Below are 19,707 nucleotides of genomic sequence, written 5' to 3'. Positions count from 1 at the left end.
ACCTCTTTAACATTTGTTGCCCACACAAGACTTTGGGCCCCAGCCTGGTTTTGGGTTCACTGTGGGCTCTCCACAAATCCTTGTGGAGTGACTCACCGGGTCCTTGTGTGCAGGGAGGGACGTGCTGTAGCGTCCTGCTGGCAGGACTTCCTTTGCACTGGCATACAGCCTACTTGAGCCAGAGCCCAGACTTATGAAGCCTTGTTCTAGGTTTAGCAGTGAAGATTCTTATTGCCACCCATCCACAGAAACCCCCTGGACTTGGGATTTGGACTGCCTACTTGATTCTCACTGATTTCAATTAGTGCTGCCCAAACTGTTTTCACATCAGGGCACCCAGAGAGAAGGATATTTGTATATGGCGGATGCTGCTACTGGAAGCCAGGAGCAACCAGCTGGGGTTCTGGCAGCCCCAAGGCTGAGCGGGTCAACATTTTTACATGACTATAGCCTACTTGTGACACACCTGTTGGGATGTTCTCCTTTAGACTTGGTGTCCCCACTATGCATAAACATTTACTGAATGGGCCAAGGTACTACTAGCAGTAATAGTGAACAGTGCTGTAGAGCTAACTGTGTACTAGGCATTTTATATATAGTAACTCATTTAATCCTCACAACGATCCTGTAATTAAATAGTATTATCCTCACTTCATAGTTGAGGGAATTGAAGCCTAAGACACTAAGTAACTTGGCTCAAGGTTGCACAGGTAGTAAGTAGGAGAAGAGGATTTTGAATCCAGGCTATCTAGCTCCAGAGTATGCTGCCATATACTCTACTCTGTAGCCTAGTACCGAGGTTTTTAGACGGGCGTTTTTAGGTCTGGCGACCTGAAAACACTTTTTTGGCATGTGAGCTTGTGCATTTTTCTGAAAAGAAGGGAGTTTAAGATTGTCATGAGAGTCTTACAGGGATTAAAGGTAAAGCACCACTGGTCTAGATGGGAATTCTGACATCTGACCCATATTATCTGGTCTACTAGGTTCCTGGCAGTGACCCCAACCTTGCCCAGAGCCATGATAACCACAAGCTCTGGTCCTGGCCTCTCTTGGTCTGCTCCATGACCCTCGACCTTCAGAGTCTTAAGCAGGGAGAGAAATTCTTTTGGTACCCTGCTTCTGTTAACAGCATTGTCAGAAAAAGGATGCATAGGAGACCTAGGTCTGGAAACAAAGCAGATTATGGGTTGAAAAGGGATTACAAAATGGCCTCAAATCTTTATGGCTGGCTCCTGTGGCTGCTGCTGCACTAGGTGGTTTAATTCAGCACATCTGGACTCTACTGAGACATTCTGAGGAAAACCTGTGGCACGGTTAAGAACGCAGGTTCTGGAGTCAGACAGCCTGGGCTCTAACCCAGGTTCTACCTCTTTGAAGCTGTGTACCCTTGGGCAAGTAACTGAACCTCTATGAGCTTCAGATTCCACTTGTAAAAAAATGGGAATAATAGCACCTTCACAGGTTGCTGTAAGGATTAAATAAGGTCACATATGTCAGCATTTAGCACAGTGCTGCCACATAAGAAGTACCCAAGAAAAACTGGCTCTGCGGAGGGGATGGAAGAAAAACCTAAAGAGAAATGCTTTTGAAGCAATGGGTATTCTTAAACGTAGGCAAATAGTGGAAAGAGCCCTGTACTAGGAATCTGCAGAAATGGTTTCTAATCTCAATTCTTTTTTTTTTTTTTTGAGAGAGGGAGAGAGTGCACGGGCACACGAGCAGGGGAGGGGCAGAGAGAGGGAGAAAGAGAGAATCCCAAGCAGGCTCTGAACTGAGAACACAGAGCCCGATGCGGGGTTTGAACTCACGAACCATGAGATCATGATCTGAGCTGAAATCAGGAGTCAGATGTTTAACTGGATTGAGCCACCTAGGTGCCCCTATATTAATTAACTCTTTCAAAATCTTAAAAATAACCCTACACAGAAACAGGTACATTATTTCCATTTTATGGATGCAGTGACCGAGGCTTAGAAGTAATTTATTCCAAGGTCCCACAGCTAGTAAGTGCGGAAGCCAGGATTCAAAGCCAGACTGGCCGGCCCCAGAGTCCATACCTCTCAATATCTGGTGCATTTCTTCCTTCTGCTAATATAGTGTGACACAATGTCAGCACTCAAAACACTTGACTATTGATTGTTTAACTTTCATCTCACCCACTGTAACTTAGACCCAGTCCTCCTGGACCTGACCACAATGGAAAAAGGGAATAGCTGGTAGCCACATTTCCCAAAATAACGCTTCTTAGACTCAAAGAAAACAAATCTCCACTCTTTTACATGTTCTCATGTGCAGGCTAAATATTCAATTTTCCTCCTTAAGCCCATAATATAAACCTTTAAAACAGTCAACTCTTGCTCTTTAACTTTTCCTGATCTCCGATGCTGCCTTCCAACAGAGCCTGACTGCAGGTGGTGAGAAGGTGTTTTGTGGCTGCCAGGCATATACAAGTGTTTGATTGCCATTTTTCTCCCTTGCCTTTGTGAATCGATGCTCTACTCTGAATCCTTCTGTGCCAGTACTGAACTAACAACAATGATACTGGCAGGGCCAAAGAGAGGCTTCTCACTGTCTCAGGATGGCTGTGACTGAGCATTTCCTGCCTGCACTTGACATTTCAGATTCCTAACTCCTGTGGCCTTTTGAGAAAGGATGGAGGGGGAGCAGGGGCAGCTGCTCTGTTTTCTCCTTGTAGGGTATAAGGTTTGCCAGCCCCCCAGTGACCTAAGCTGGGTATTAGGGAGAGACAGACTGGGGGCTGGGGGAGGGGTGGATAATAGCCATGATAAAGGGTAGAAATGAAAAGGAAGTACTCCTGGGGTGCCTGGGTGGCTCAGTTGGTTAAGTGCCTGACTCTTGGTTTCAGCTCAGGTCTTGATCTCAGCTTTGTGAATTCGAGCCCAGCACTGCCAGCACAGAGCCTGCTTGGGATTCTCTCTCCCTCTCTTTTGCCCCTTCCCACTTCTCTATCTCAAAATAAATGAACTTAAAAATTTTTTAAAGAAAAGGAAGTATTTTGGACTCTACCAGAACTTGCAGCCAGCTTCTGTTTGTTGACTTTTTAAAATGAACATGGGACACCTGGGCGGCTCAGTCAGTTGAGTGTACGACTTCGGCTCAGGTCATGATCTCGCAGTTCGTGAGTTCAAGCCCCATATTGGTTCTCGCTGCTGTCAGCCCCATGTCAGGCTCACTGCTGTCAGTGCAGAGCCTGCTTCAGATCCTCTGTTCCCCTCTCTCTGACCCTCCCCGGCTTGTGCTCTCTCAAAAAGAAATAGAACATACAAAAAAAAAAGAACTTAACCTGGCTCTGATGCAGGAAATAGCCCTCTGGCTTCATAATATATAAATGTTTCCTAATGTAAAAACATAAATTATAATTTATCTGGAAGAGATAACATTTGGAAAAGCTTTTCAGATGCTTTGGATCTTTAGGTCTTTCCACGAAACAAGATGTGCTTCAATTATCTCCTCAAAGCAGAAAAATAAGAGTTATGAAAGACAGGAAACTAAACAGTAGCCACATATTTGTTTCTCCACTTTGGCACGGTTCAGATCTAATCTGATCCACACGCAAGCTAGGCTTCGCCTTGACTACAGACACCTGTTCACTATTCCATCATTTTCTGCCAGTCCAAACTCCTCGGACATTTGAAATAAGGCTTTCTGTACTCTGCTTCAGCCAGCCCAGAGGACAACTGTATTTAAAGCCAAAGAAAGGAAAAAAAAGAAACAAAATATTTACTTGGCAAGAGAAGAATGTTCAACTTTGGGGGGAAGAAAAGACTTAAGTTTCGCTCAGAAAATTCCTCATTTGGAAATAAAAGTTCTCAGAGAGGAAAAAGTGACATTAGGTTGGAAGAGACAGAGGCTCAGCAAGTCAAGTGGCAAACAAATTAGAACCAGATTTGGAAGAGCTGTAGTAAAACGATTCAGTATTTGTTATTATAGAAAAAGACTTCAATGCACACACAAAAACCTTGGTGAAAGAGGCTTGGTTCTGTGGGTTTCCAAACACTAAACAGAAAACAGGAAATTAATAACAGAAACTTGCACACATTTAAAACATCAGCTAAACATCTCTTTGCAAATGGCACAGTGATTTTAAAAGCCCAAATCACTTTTTAGTGTGGTTCCTATTTAGCTACTACAATTTTATAGATTTGAATTAGTCACAGAAAAGAGTAATTAGGCAAAACGGATTATTTTTAATTCCAAAAGGGCAATGAAAATGCAGACCCCTTTACTGCAGAACAGAATTCATTTAAACTAAAACAGGTAACTTAAAAACCTAATTTTCAGTCATAAGTTTAAGGAGAATTTTAACATCTTAGCTTGTAAACACCCAACACAGAATCACGGCTATTTCAAATCCACCTTTAGTCCACTGAAAAAATTCCAGAATAAAGTCATTTTGGAGGGGGTGTACTAAGGGTGTACATTATACCAATATGCAAATTAATACAGATATTATCAAGTTACACCGGACTTGTTTCTGGAATTCAGCCTGGGGTCACTGCTGGCTTGAGAAGGGCTATTTGAAAATGAAACATGCCATCAGCCATCAGGAGGAACTGGATCATCATAGTTATTTAGGTACATAGTGTTATTTAAAAAACATCACCCTGGGACAAAAAGGTTAAATTTATGCCATCAGTTCATCAAAATGGAACAATACCCAAATCTCAACTAGGAAGAGAAGGTAGTTTTAGCTTCTGAATCGAAAATCAAGGCAAAAGAAAGTTAGGTTTAAAAAAAAAAATCAACATTAGGGGAAAATATTGAAGAAAGAAAACGTAAGACATGATATTAAAAACACATGCAACTTAAATATACACTTAACAATGGTTAAGATGGTAAATGTTTTTTACATGTATTTTACCACAACAAAAAAAAATTGGGTGGAAAAAAAAAACACACGCAGACATATACAAACCTCCAATAACAGTCTCAAATTCCCACTAGACAAATAAGGCTATAATATGAATTCACATAAGCAAAAACACTAATAGTAAATAAATAACACAAAAAAGGTTCACTGTCATTAGTAATTAAACTACAAGAAAGAATAATCATGGTGGTATATATTTACTCCATTACCATAAATCAAAGTATTAATATCCAGTAGACAATGAGATACCACTACATGCCTATCAGAATAGCCCAAATCCAAAACAGCAATAACATTAAGTGTTGGCAAGGATGTGGAGGAACAGGAACTTTTATTCATTGCTGGTAGGGATGCAAAATGGTACCGCAAAACAGTACTCTGGAAGACAGTTGGGCAGTTTTTTACAAAATTAAACAGTCTTACCAAATGATCCAGCATTCCTACTCCTCAATGAGTTGAAAACTTATATCCACAGAAAACTAGCACATGGATGTTTATAGCAGCTTTATTCATAATTGCCAAAGGCTGGAAGCAACTAAGATGTCCTTCAATATACAAAACTGTGATACATCCAGACAATGGAATATCATTCAGTGATAAAAAGAACGACTGGGGCACCTAGGTAGTTCAGTTGGTTAAGCATCTGACTCTTGATTTTGGCTCAGGTTATGGTCTCAATGGTTGTGAGATGGAGACCCATGTCAGGCTCTGTGTTGGGCCTGGAGCCTGCTTAAGATTCTCTCCCTCTCCCTCTGCCCCTGCCTCCACTTGTGCTCACTCGCTCTCTCTGAAAGAAAGAAAGAAAGAAAGAAAGAAAGAAAGAAAGAAAGAAAGAAAGAAAGAAAGAAAGAAAAAAGCCACTAAGTCATGAAAAGACATAGAGGAAACTTAAATGCATTTTGCTAAGTGAAAGAAGCCAATCTGAAAAGACTACATACAGTATGTTTCCAACTACATAACTTCTGGAAAAGGTAAAACCGTAGAGACAATAAAAGTATCAGTGCTTGCCAAGGGTGCAGGGGGAGAGAGGAAGGATGCACAGATGGAGCACAGGGCATTTTTAGGGCAGTGAAATGATTCTGTAGGATACTGTAATGGTGGACATATATCTGACGTTGTATATTTGTCAAAACCCATAGAATATATAGCACAAAGAATGAACCATAATGTAAACCATGAACTTCAGTTAATAATAATACGTCAATACTAGTTCATCAATTGTAGCAAATATACCACACTAATGCAAGATGTTAATAATAGGAAAAACTGGGCACCGGGGCAGGGAGGGGAGTATATGGGAACTGTCTGCATTTTCTATTCAATGTTTCCATAAACCTAAAAATGCTCTAAGCAATAGACTCTATTAATAAAAACAAAAATCCAAACATCAGTGTTGGCAAGGTCAGGAGGCAGGCACAAATGTGCATTGGAGATGGCACTAGAGACAGCTCCAGGCTCTCCAGGGCACAAACCATCAATGCTTAACCCCACCAGGGGTTAACCCCACGAGGAAAGGTTCAGAATCTGAGATCTAAGAACCTCATCTTCATAGTTTATTCCACAAAGAGAATGCACAGAAAACAGCACTACTTGCACAGGATGCTTAAGCCTTTTAAATAAGAACCCTGAAGCCCATCTGGATTAATGGAAGAAAGTCAACAAACTAACACTAAGTAGTGAGACATAAGGTTGAACATTCACTCAGTTTCAACTTGCAGAAACCTTAACTCCAAGTGAGAGGAGAGGAAAAGAGGCCAAAAAGAAATGGACAGGGTATAACCTTAAAAAAAAAAAAAAAAAAGTCACTGGAATGGAAAGATACCAGCATGGAGTAGAGAGGTGCTTCTCCATTGGACACTAAACACATTTGCTTGGTTATCAGCTCCTCCCTCTTGGGGTTTCCTTTTATTCTTCCCACAGCCTGCCCATCACTAGCTGTACCTCATCCCTCTGATGTCCTGCAGAAAAAGACATTCCTCCTTTAATTCATGCAGTCTAAGGACTAAGGTAGGGAACTTCTTCCTCTAGAATTTTCCTTCTTTCTAACCACAAGAGGTCTAGTAGTTGTTTTTAAATGTGGTATTCCTCGGGGTGCCTGGGTGGCTCAGTCGGTTGAGTGTCCGACTTCAGCTCAGGTCATGATCTCACAGTTCGTGAGGTCGAGCCCCACGTCGGGCTCCGTGCTGACAGCTCGGAGCCTGGAGCCTGCTTCAGATTCTGTGTCTCCCTCTCTCTCTGCCCCTCCCCTGCTCATGGTCTGTCTCTCTCTCTCAAAAATAAACAAACATTAAAAAAATAAATAAATGTGGTATTCCTCAAACTGGGCTGTGTTGTGCTTTGTATGTCTTGTGGCATAGAGTGTCATGGTGGGGCCCTATCATTCAGTATCCTATGGTGATCTCTGGGGAATCTGTATATTCTTCACTCAGAGCAATGTCCATGAGGCTGTGGGGAAACAGGCAGAGTCTTACCTTGCTGGGGACGGGTGGGGAGGGGCAGAGTATACATGGGTACGAACTCTGTGTAGGGCAATGTGGCAGTATCAATCAGAAGTACAAATGTGCCTACCATCTGACCCAGCAGATAGGTCATGTATGACATGTATGTATGTATGTATGTAGACAGAACATGTGGAAAATGGCACAGGTCTAAGGTTCGTCATGGCATCCCTGTATGCAGTAATAGCAAAAACATTAAAAGCAGCATAAATGTTTATCAATATGGAATTTCTATACTATGTAGACATAGTTAAATGAGGAAGGTCCTTACATACAAACACGCAAAGATCCCCAAAACATATTAAATTAAAAAAATGGCAAAATATAAAACAATGCCTTCTGTATGTTGCCACTGGCATGCAAAAATCTGTAGAAAGACAATCAAGAAATTACTAAGTAGGGTTGCCTGCAGAAGGGTAGCAGAGTGACTGGGGAATAGCAATGGAAGGATGACTTTTCACTGGACTTACAGACCAAAAAAAAAAAAAAAAAAAGTTAGCCTCATGAATGTTAAATACACAAATGTATTTATATGTTAAATAAACAAATATAAATAAATGAACAAAAAAAGAAACTCTGGAAGCATGCTTTGCATTCCTTTCGTTGGCTACAGGAATATCTACGGTTCTGCATTTGTGAGGGATGGCTAGTCCAGTGCTGACAGCATAGATTCTGTTATACAGCTTTGCAGCAAAACCAAACCTGAAACCTTAGCTTCACGGCTCATGGATCGTATGGGAAGGTGACCAAGCTGAGCATGAGGCAACAGCAAATCTGCACAGGATCTGAGAACAGGTTGGCTCTAGCACGTGTGTCCCCAGCCTGGTTACAAGGGTCAGTCTGGCTGAAGTGGTAGCTAGGCAGGGGCTGCCTTTCTCCCTCACTGCTTCTGTGGCTTCAGACGGTACTTCTTAGGTTGAGAGGACAATTTTCTCAGACAGAGAGAACTCTGGTCTCAGGTACACCCTTGACATCTAAGCCTCAGGTCAGTTCCACAGTCTCAAGGAGCCCCCAGGTCCTTGGTTCTTATCGTAACTGCATGGGTGTCAGGCTTTATCAAATACCCCAAAGCAGCAGGGACTCCCAACAAATGAAGAGCGATACAGTGAGAAATAGTACCAAACTAACAAGTTCTATCTGTGCTTCTCGGAGATGAACCATTTACTGAGGGCAAGCCAGGGGTAAATGTTAACCCAGAGGCACTAGAAGAAGTGCTCTGACTTCCAGCTGGTGACAATCTAATGTGCTGTGAGGCTTTGAATGTCACATTCAACATCACAGATCTTTGCCGATTCTGAGCTGTAAGTGAGGAGCCTAAATAGGCCCTTCACTTCTACCGGAAAAACAAAGACAACCGTGAGACCCTCACATCAATACATAGTTCTCTACCTTGACTGAGCGCTGCCAGGGCAAGAGGCATCCAAGGTTTCGTCAGTAGCTTTTGGCCACAGTTAAAGACAATAGCTTCTGCTGCACTTGGATTTGTATCTCAGTGGTTTTTTCCACTCACCAGGACAAAATTTCCCCATTCTGTTAAATGAAAGATGATGATTACATATCTACTCTAAACAAATTTTGTGGGTGATCTGTCAGTGAAGATGGGCTGTATCCTGTGCTCTTGTTTAGCTGGTCAGAGACTCTCCTTACAATATAAACACTGACATCTAAATGATACATGGATAAACATGGCACAGCGACTATGCTTCCAGATGCAGTGAAGGGATTACTCTGCCACGGTATGTTTTCCTTAAATTGGACTCTTCTAGGGGGAAAATAACACACTCCTACTTTCTGTTATACTGCTTATAACTTGGCGTAATCAGCACCTAACAAAGAATGTGTCCACAACTGAGCTCTTTGCTCAAATTTGAATCCTAAATCAGCTCCACTTACTGGGAATTCATTCTAATTGAAACTCTCAAGGCTGGATTTGAAACCATCTACTCCAGAACCACGAGCTCCTTAAGAGAAGATCCCAACAGAAGAGTAAATGTTGAGTGAAAGAATGAGGGAGGGAAGGAACGGAGCCCCACTGCCTTAGCTCTGCCCCAGCTCTGCCCCAGCCCCAATGACCACTTGGCCTCACTTGGAACATCATCTTGCTTCATCTCTGACATCCACGTTCACTGTTTTCCCAGACCCAGGTCAGTAACAGGCTTTCCCTGGCTCATGTCACACCAGACCACTGGTGTCTGGCCTGTTTCCTCTGCACTTAGCAGCGAAGCTGCACCAGGCAGCTGGTCTGTACTGTTCGACGAGGGCACAGCTGCATCTTCTCCATCACTGTATCCTCTGTGTCCAGCACATGGCAGGCACTCACTGGGTATTACTTTAGCAAAGGAAGGATGGACTCTTACCACCAACACTGCTAGCTGGATTAGGGCTCAGCAGTTTTCAAAATGCTCTTCGATGTACAGATATGTTATCTTGTTTACTCTGAGCACGAATTCGTGGACTCTCACAATGGGTGTGGGCTGAGAAGATGGCTTGTTTCTAGTCTAATGCAGGCATTCTGCAGATGAAGATATGGAGGCCAGAACTGCTGAAGTTCCAAAGGATCACGCAGCTAGCAGGTGGCAGAGCCAGGCCTCACTCCTGAACTGCTAGTGTTCTACTGTACTGCCCTGTCTCTTGCTCAGGAACAGTGTTCTTTCAGTTCTCAGAAGAGCAGAAATTTACTCATGTCTAACAACTTGTGTATCCAGTGGCTTATGCAACATCTCCATGCCCAAAAAGCACCTGAAACTTGCCACACTCAAAAGTTAGTTCCTTATCTATCCCTTCTCACAACCTACCCCTCCTCCTGCTTCCCCATTTCACTAAATGATAACTCCATTCTTCAGTTGCTCAGGCCAAAAAGGAGAGAGCCATCCTCAACTTCTTCTCTGTTTCTTTTACATGCCATATCTAAGCCATCAGCAAATCTGGTGGCTCCTCTCTCTCTCCACACACACACACACACACACACACACACACACACACACACACACAGCCAGAATCCAACCACTTCTCACTTTTCCACTGCTTTACTTTGGATGCAAGCCACCAACTTCTCTTGCCTGGACTCTTGGAATAGCCTCCTAACCAGTTTCCCTCCTTCCACTCTTGTGTTCTATGGGTCATTCTCAGCAATGCAGCCAGAATGATCCTGGATGTCAGATCACATCACTCATCTGTATAGAGCCCTCCAATGGCTTCCCTCTCACAATGCACAAAATCTTCATGTGACTTGCCACCAATCCACTCATGCTCCCACATCTCTCCTGCTGTTTCCCCTCTCTTACACTACTGCAGCCATACTGGCTGGCGCCTTCATGTTCCTCGAATGTACAGTATACGAGGCATACTCCTGCTCTGGGGCCTTTGCACTTGTTGTTCCCTCTGACTGGAACACATTTCCCCCAAATATATGCTTGGCTCACCCTCTTAACTTTTTGGCTCAAATGTTACCTTTTCAGTGAGAACTTCCTTAACCACCCTATTTAAAATTTAACACTGACTCCAGGAACTCTCTCCCTTCTCTGCTTAATTTTCTCAACATAAATTTTACTTGTTATTTGTTTTTGTATGCCTGTCCCCAACAGGTGAGCTTCTTAAGTCCAGGAACTTTGTTTTATTCACTGCTCTGTCTCCAGGTACTAGAAAAGTACCAGGCCTCTAGCAGGGAGTCACCAAACATTTGTGGAATAATGAATGAATGAGTGAATGAATGAACATCCATACCTTTAAGATGTCCCAGTAATCTAAAGGCCTTAGGCCAAAAATGGAAGACCCTAGTTGAGTTCTGGTCTCCCGTTCACCTCCCCCCACTCCCTTCACCTTCTCACTTCCAGGGCAATAGGTGCTGGTTGCCAGCATGTTACAATTCCTGCGCCACCAAGTACAAGATTCTGCAGGGTGCTGATTTTTGTTTTTAGCGCCCTATCTCACAAACAGAAAAGGTCAGGGATAGGTTAGACTAAATATACTACTTAACCTAGATAATAGTACTGACTCAGTAACATTTGCGTTGAGGTGTTTTCCAGGGAACAGTGCTAAATTTGCACTTGTTCAACTAGCTTTTTTTTTTTTTTCCAACTTTTATTAGGGATTTCAAACATACACAAAACTAGAAAGAACAGTGTAACGTATCCCATGAACCCAAATCCACAACTTCAGCAATTACCATCATTTTGCCAATCTGGTTCCCCCTATTCCTGGACTGTCTTTGCAACCCCCAGTAAAAATTTCACATTGCTGTTTTCTTGAAAACTGGTCTGTATATAACAGACCCTGGCCTTGTAACCACTGTATTCTATCAACAGCGGCAACCAATCTCTCTAGTCTTACCAAACATACAGCGAAAACAAGTACTTACACCCATTCCCTTTTGCAACCAATGACTAAAAAAGGAAGTGTCTAAATTCCAGACTGTTTAAATCAAGGGACTTGCCCATTATGCGTCTAGAGGGATTTGGGGAGGGGGGTTGTTGTGGCTACAAAATGAACATAGACGCAAACTGTTTTTACTTGTTTGTATCTGACGCAGAATTTCTGGGTTCATTCAATCCAGTCAGTATTACTGACTACTTCATAATACAGACACTAGATTAAGATGATATTAGATAAAGAAAACCCAGCCTCTACTCTGAAGGAAATCACAGTGGAACCAGGGAGTAGGTTGAGAAGTACACAAATAACTAAGATCCATGGCAGAATACGTCCTGTGCCCTAAGAAAGATTAAACAAGCCTAAGGCAAAAGCTTATTTTTAAAAATCAATTTGGGAGCACCTGGGTGGCTCAGACTTTGGCTCGGGTCATGATCTCCTGGCTCCAGAGCTCGAGCCCCATGCTGAGCTCTCTTCTGTCAGTGCAGAGCCTGCTTTGGATCTTCTGTCTCCCTCTCTCTGACCCTCCCCGCTTGCGTTCTCCTTCCCTCTCTCTCACTCTCTCCCCAAAATAAATAAATCTTAAAAAAAAGATCCATTTGTAGACCCCAGGGTTTACCCTTTCCTTAACTCTAGTTTTACTCTCTGCTGTTATGTATTATTATATAGCCAACAAGAATATTGTAGAAGACCTGGGAATTTGGTGACCTACAGAAAAGACTCTTGGATGTGGTCTTTAATGTCACATTTTGCTATTCACCATCCAGTCTTCTGGTGGGAGGGCACTTGAAAGTCCTCCCAGAGCTGAGGAAACAATGGGGCTAATTCAATGCAGGCAGAAACCAACTCCAAAGCATTCTACCCTGAGGGCATATATACCAAGCCACTTCAGAAACAGAACAGGATGATGGGAGTGTGTCCAGGAGACGAGGCTGAATCAATTCAGAAGGGTCTCCAAGATCTCTCTCTCTCTCCTTGCTACCTAAAGGACTGTGATCGTGGTGACCTACAATCAGAAGTTCCCAGAGAAGAGTGTAGTTCTTTGGACTAACCAAAGGGACCAGTGAGGTTTGGCTGCACAGTGCTGTGTGAGAAGGAAGGAGAGCTCAGAGTGGCAGGGTCATTTACGCAGCCCTGGAGTTAGATGCACAGAAGAATGGAAAAGAGGAGTTGGGATGAGAGGGACATTTGCATTATAATCAGTGTTATCAAAATGGGTGAAGTGAGAACAGCTGGGAGAAAAAGAGGAAGGATGGAAAAAGGTACTGTGAGAAGGGGCAGGGATGCAGGGAGAGGAAAAAGGGGAAGATTCTGGTTTGTAAAGGAGATCACTGATGACAATGGGGAGGATGCCATGGGATCTGGGAATATAGGAGGCAGAATCTTAGGGGGATACTGGACAGAACGTGAAGAGGAGGGACCTTAGAATGGGAGGATGTATAGGTTATGAAAGATGGGTTCATGCTGGGATGGAAAGGGCTCATTTCATTGAAACTAGGTAAAGGAAGTCACTAGATAAAGAGCTAGTTAGATGAAGTCTTTGGGTAACAGGACAAGCTGTGGATGGTAGAAAGGAGGCAGCTAGAACACTGAGAAGAGACTGAAAATAGGGAATTATATGACTACTGGGCCAGCGGGTTTTAGAGTATATGAATTCCTGGGGGGAAGGGACTTAACAGTATGAAAGGGTTTGGGGGAGAGTGCGTTGAAGTGGCAGACCCCTTAGGGTGAGTGAGATCATGTAGTAAGGGCTGTGAGAGGATATCTAGACAAAAGGTGAAAAGAGGTATTAAGGTGCAGGGGATTCCAGGCACATGGGGTGCAAAGTCATGAACAATGGGTTGAGGAAGTCACTAAGCCATGAGGCAAAGGATAATAGAGACCTTGGAGGGGGGGGATGGTCACGGAATGAGCTGATGTTGGGCTTAGGAATCATTAGAAAATAAGGAACAAGAGGCTCAGGGTGACCTGGAAAACTGTGCAGGTTTGGGGGCAAGAAAGTCAATGGAGCTAGTGGGTTTTGAAGACCATGGGTTCAAATACCCGCTCTGCCACTTATCTGTCTCAGGTTCTTTATTTACAACCAAACCAAACCAAGAGAAATGGGAAATGGTGGTGGATATAGTAATACCAACTTCTTGGGGTTGTTGCAAGGTAAGTTTAATTTATACATACAAAGCCTGACACCCAGTAGGTGCTTGGCCAATCATAATTAAAGATGTGTAAAGAGTAAGAGGAGAAGGCCATAGCAGAGAGAAGAGAACGGGGATTCCAAGAGCTTGGTGGTAGAAAAATAATGTTAAGGTATGGGCCCTGTCTTCATTGTCTGTTGAATCCCTATCACCCAGGACAGAGTAAGACCCTTAAGAGCTTGTCAGCTTAGATTTAAGGGCTCCCATGGGCCAGGCATGGTGCCAGGTACTTTGCATGCACCATCTCAGGCAAGACTACTATCCTCCCTTAGCAGAGGTTGAAGCTGAGGGTTCTTAGAGGCTAAATGGTATGCCTGAGGTGCCACAGCTGAAGAACCAGAGACTAGAACCAGGTTTCTTATCACATCAATGCCCCTGGCTTTGCAAACATGTTAACTGATGGGGCCTGAGCAAGGGAAATGGGTATGGACTATTAAGAGTGTAGAGGGTCAAGGGAGTGAGGGAATAAGGCTCATGAAGCAAGTAGAACCTGAGGTGAGCTTACAAGAGTAAACTTCTAGGGAGGGTACAAAAATGATTGCAAACAAATATCATCTTGACTGAGAACTGTAGAATTTCACAGCTGGAAGGAAACTCTGAGATCATTTAACCCAACCTTATCACAATACAGACGAGAGGCTGAGGCCGAGTGAGGCAGGGACCTCTCCCAGGTTTCCAAAACACAACGGTGGCAGAGCTGGGACTTGAGTCTGGGACCAGACAGACTCAATCCAGAATTCTTTGATGCCTCCAACCATTACTAGTACTTCATATTCATGTCTACATCTTCCTGGGCACTGGCATGGTGCTGGGGCACTTGTAAGTCATGTGTTGATTGACACTGAGGGGCTGAGGGTGCAGAGAGAGAGAGAGAGAGAGATGTCAGTGGGGGTGATTTTAAGATGAAGCGGGAGCATGGAATGAAGACCATGAGGTTACAGGGCAAAGAAGGGATTATCAGATGTAGAAGGTTATGTAGATGACGACTGGGTGGGAAACTATTGGAGTAGGGCTGAAGAGTTACAAAAAAACGTTTGAGGGGATTCACCAAGTTTGTGGGCGAACACAGGGTAGAACCGTGGGAGTTACCGGACCAATGGTGGGGTTACTGAGAAGGTTGGGGGGGTCACCAAGGAGAGGTACGGGGGTCTTGGATCTTGAGTCACTGGACTAGAACTGAGGGAGTCACTGGGTTGGTGGGTCCCCGGGAAGTGGTGGGGAAATTCCTGGGTTGGCAGAGTCAATGAATAAGAACTGAGGTGAGGTTTTAGGGTCAGTGGGTGGGGGTGTAGGGTCACAGAGGTGAAGGCGGGAGTGGGGATGGGAGACGGGGTGGGGTTTAGAAGTCTTGGGGGAGGAGTCGCAGGGCGGAAAGAAGGGGCAGGGATGCGGGACGGGACCCGGGGTGGGGGAAGGGTCAGGTCGCCGTCTAGCCGCCCGGACGCTAGGCTAGGGCCGGAGGAAGGTGGGCACGCCGGGCTCGGGACCTTCCCGGGGCCCTGCGCCCGCCCGGCCTCCCACCTGGGCACGGTGGACCCACTCTTCCCGCAGCCACCAACCTGACAGCCCCCGAGGGCGACTCCGCCGACAGACCGCCATGCACCGGGCCCTGCCACCAGCGCCGGCCCCGCAACCCGCCTGCGCCATAGCCCGCCCGCCCGCGCGCAGCTTGCCTCGCGCGATATCCAGGTTCCAGGGCCGCCGCACTTTCCTCTCCTCTCCGCGCGCCTCTACCGGGCCCCGGAACCCGTATAGAAAATACCGGGCACGCTCCACCCCGCACCCCCTGCCGCCGCGGCAGCCGTCCTACTTATCCAGGTTCCGGGGCCCTGGAGCCCAGGCGGCTGGGCTCTGAACCGTGCCCCTCAGATCCCCGCCCCGCCCCCCGGCCGGGTGACGCACAGCCCGCGAGGCCGAGCGCCCGGGGAGGGCGTGATGACGTCACGACGCCCCGGTCAGGGCCTGGGCGCGGCTGGCGAGCCAGGTCGTCGCTATAGCAATGGGGAGCCGCCACCTGTCCCGCAGGGGGACTCGCGCACCTGAGGCTTGTGGCGGGAGCGGGGAGGAGACCGAGGCCCCGAGGGCTCCGCGCCGTCTCGTCGGCTGCCTGCGAGCTAGAAGGGCTCTTCAGGAGCCAGGGAGGACAAGAGGGTCAGGTTATGAGGGGAGCTGTTCCCGCGGGTTCCGCTGCCTGCACTGAGGCTGCGGACCTTCTCGGGGCTCAGAGCCCCCGGGCTTCCTCCTGCGCCTTACCAACCCCGAAGTGCTTTAGTGTGCGCAGTCCGCAGGCACTGCCTAGGATCTTCGAGCCAGCCCCCTGAAGGAAGCAAATTGCAGGTATTATTAGCTCCTTCATGAAAAGGACGACATTGAGGAGCCGTGAGGGACTTGCCTCTCCAGGGAGGGCGCCCTGACGGTCCTCGTGGGTTCTCTCACTCTCATTCCCCCGTCAGCCCCACCCTCAGGCTTAAAACCAGCTATTCCCCCCTAGTCGGCTTGCTCCGGGGCGAACGAAACCAAGCCCTTTTGCCATTTCCCCCCTCCCACGAGGGAGGGGCTACGATCGGGAAACTTGCAGAAACCCAAGGGAAAATTCAAAGGGAGTGCGCTTTTGGTAAAACATTACAAGGAATTGAGAGGAGTTAGATAAGGGACTGGTAAAGGTTGCTTCTTAGGAGAGGAATTGGGTGCCTGGAGGAATGAAGTGAGAAACTTTTCCCTCTCTGTCCTTTTAGACTTTAACTTGTGTGGCTTTTTTTTTTTTTTTTTTTTTTTGTATCCTCCCTCCCCTCATCCCCAAAAAATTTAACTTAAGAAAAAAATTTTTTTTCAAAGGAAGTATTCCGATAAACTAGAAACATTTACAAAGTACTGGGTTTGGGGTCTATGGGCGCTAAAGATGCCATTGAGGGCACTGACAGTTTCTTTCCTCCCCTGTGGAGCTTAACCAGAAAGCTCACTTTTCAATTTTAGGCATCCCTCTTCCCTATCTTATTTGCTTTGACACACACAGCCTCTCCAGAGGTGGGACTGGGAGCAGAGTTCTCGGTTTCAGTGGGCACTGAGTGACAATTGATGGTCCATGCTTATAGTTAATAATTTAGCCTTTATATGCCTCTTGGTATAGAAATAAACAACCTGATCACTGTGATGCCCTTTATGTTCCTTTCTGGTGGAAGTTCGGCAAGTTATTTTACGTACCTACAGAGAGAATAAATAGCGTGTCCTGTAGCATAAACTCCTGGTTAGAAATAAAGCGGGGAATAGAACTCAGGTTGTCCTAGTTTGTCCCCCAACTACCTTTTTCCGTTATAAAAAATACATTTGTCTTTTCTCACAATCCATGCAGATCCTAATCTGATTGGCTACTCACCTCTCCTATTATTATACAATGAACAAAAACTCTGGGAAATCAGTGTGTGACTTTGAAGTAATGAGATTCTGATGGCGGGTAATTTCAGATACTCAGAAAACTGGCGAGGAACATATTTTGGAGTGGAGGATTGAAACTCATTTCTAGCAGCTTGCCTATGAGTCCCACCCTTACAAGGTGGGAGCCCCGCATCGGGCTCTTTGCTGTCAGCACGAAGCCCACTTTGGATCCTTTCTCCTCCCTACCCCCACCCCTCCACTGCTCACATGCTCTCTCTAAAAACAAATACAAAACATTTAAAAAAAAAGTTGATAGCTAAATTTTCCATCACAAATTTAAGTACCTGTAGAGGATATAATTTCTGATTTATTATAAATTTTGATGTTTTAAACTAAAATCATTATGTAATTCTTAAGTGTATCCAGTGGACTCCAAATACCCTAAATGTTTGGTGCCTGCCATCATCTATTTAAAAATACATGAACAAGTTCTTTAGCAGAAATTTTATATGGTTCCCTTTCTTCTTGAACTTCTAATTCCATTCACTTCCCATTCAGAACTGTATTCTAATTATATTTGTATGTGTTTTTTTTTAAGTTTATTTATTTATTTTGAGAGAGAGAGCAAGCATGGGGGAAGAGCAGAGAGAGAGGGAGAGAATCCTAAGCAGGCTCTTGCTGTCAGCACAGATGCAGAGAGCCTGATGTGGGGTTTGATCTCACAAATTGTGAGATCATGACTTGAGCTGAAATAAAGAGTCAGATGCTTAACCGACTGAGCTAGCCAGGCACCCCAGTATATTTGTGTTTTAAAGACTTATTGATCACTATCGCACTTCTTTGCAACAAGAATGAGTATAAATTTAAGATTATTGGCTGTGACCATAGTCTTTAATTGTTAAAAAAAAAAAAGTCTCATTTGAATTGAATTGTCATTACAGCTATTACTGGTACACAGTTTATCAAACAACATAAATATATTACATAAATTTATAACTTGTGAAACCTGAAAAGTACAATTTTTATTGAAAATGCATTCCTTGGGGCGCCTAGGTGGCGCAGTCGGTTAAGCGTCCGACTTCAGCCAGGTCACGATCTCGCGGTCCGTGAGTTCGAACCCCGCGTCGGGCTCTGGGCTGATGGCTCAGAGCCTGGAGCCTGTTTCCGATTCTGTGTCTCCCTCTCTCTCTGCCCCTCCCCCGTTCATGCTCTGTCTCTCCCTGTCCCAAAAAAAAAAAAAAATAAATAAACATTGAAAATGCATTCCTTGGGGTGCCTGGCTGGCTCAGTCAGAAGAGCCTGTGACTCTTGATCTCAGGGTCACGTGTTCGAGCCCCACATAGGATGTAGAGATTAGTTATATGAATAAATAAATACTTATAAAAAGATAATGCATCCCTTAATAAGAAATATGGTGTTTCTCAATTCAGGTATTCATGGATGAGTATTATCTAATGATAGAAGAAGATAAGGTGCTACTGTTGCTCAGTTCTCTTTTTTTTATTTTTTTATTTTTATAGACATAAGCATTGAGAAACCTTGTTCATGTAGTAATTGGGAAAGGAAGAGATTTTTTACTGTAATATTCCTTGAGTCTTTGAACTACTTCTAAATTACATGCCAATAGTCACAGTGTTCTATTACCAAATACTATTCTAAAGTACTATCAAAAAGAGTCTTTTAATTTTAGTAAAAGCAAAGAATTGGAAACCACTGAACTTGAAAAAGGTTTTGTTTTCAGTTTCAGTCATGTAAAAATTACTATTAGTTACCTGTTACTTTTTCACTCAGAGGCACCTTGTTAATCTGAGATTGATTTTCACACTCTTTTACTTACCGACACAATTTTGGTAAAATTCTTTTATCTTATTATTAACATGTTTTCAGGATCTTTTTGTTAAGATTTTGAAGTGCAGGGGCGCCTGTGTGGCTCATTCGGTTAAGCAACCGACTTTAGCTCAGGTCACGATCTCACAGTTTGTGGGTTCAAGCCCCGTGTCGGGCTCTGTGCTGACAGCTCAGAGCCTGGAGCCTGCTTCAGATTCTGTGTCTCCCTCTCTCTCTGTTCCTCCCCTGCTTATTCTCTGTCTCTCTCTGTCTCTCAAAAATAAATAAACGTTAAAAAAAATTAAAATATTGAAATGCAGATTCACTTCAATATGGAAAATACCTGCCATTTGTGGAATTAGCAAAGCCAGTCTTCTTTCAAACCAGTCAGCCAAATCCGACTGACTTTCTGTTAGGAAAAAGTCTGCCTTTATTCTTCAGTTCAAATAAATACGTTAATATTCACTTTAAAGAATATTATAAAAATCACTGGGAAATAAATTAACAGCTTATAAAATAGATTACTAAAAACCAGTTATGATTAAAATTATATAGAGCT

At 44.3% G+C, this 19,707-nt stretch overlaps 1 protein-coding gene across 4 annotated transcripts in view; it reads right to left on the bottom strand.

Moving 5' to 3' along the window:
• The window catches only part of ZNF76 (zinc finger protein 76), a 33,213-nt gene extending 17,396 nt beyond the window's left edge, over nt 1-15,817 (bottom strand). Inside the window, exons 1-2 of one of the 4 annotated variants that reach the window (XM_086706660.1) lie at nt 15,509-15,817; nt 8,779-8,919 (exon numbers count right to left, since the gene is read on the bottom strand). The gene's annotated coding sequence lies outside the window, so the exon portion shown is untranslated. The remainder of the gene's footprint in view (nt 1-8,778; nt 8,920-15,508) is intronic. The other 3 variants (XM_025925478.2, XM_086706661.1, XM_086706662.1) reach the window with 3 other exon arrangements.
• Nucleotides 15,818-19,707: the final 3,890 nt, after the last annotated feature.

Source organism: Puma concolor, chromosome B2, assembly GCF_028749965.1.
Source record: "Puma concolor isolate L17-30 chromosome B2, mPumCon1.1.hap2, whole genome shotgun sequence".
NCBI classification, from domain to species: domain Eukaryota; kingdom Metazoa; phylum Chordata; class Mammalia; order Carnivora; family Felidae; genus Puma; species Puma concolor.
Note: the sequence above shows the minus strand (reverse complement) of the source record. Positions and strands in the feature narration are given on the sequence as shown.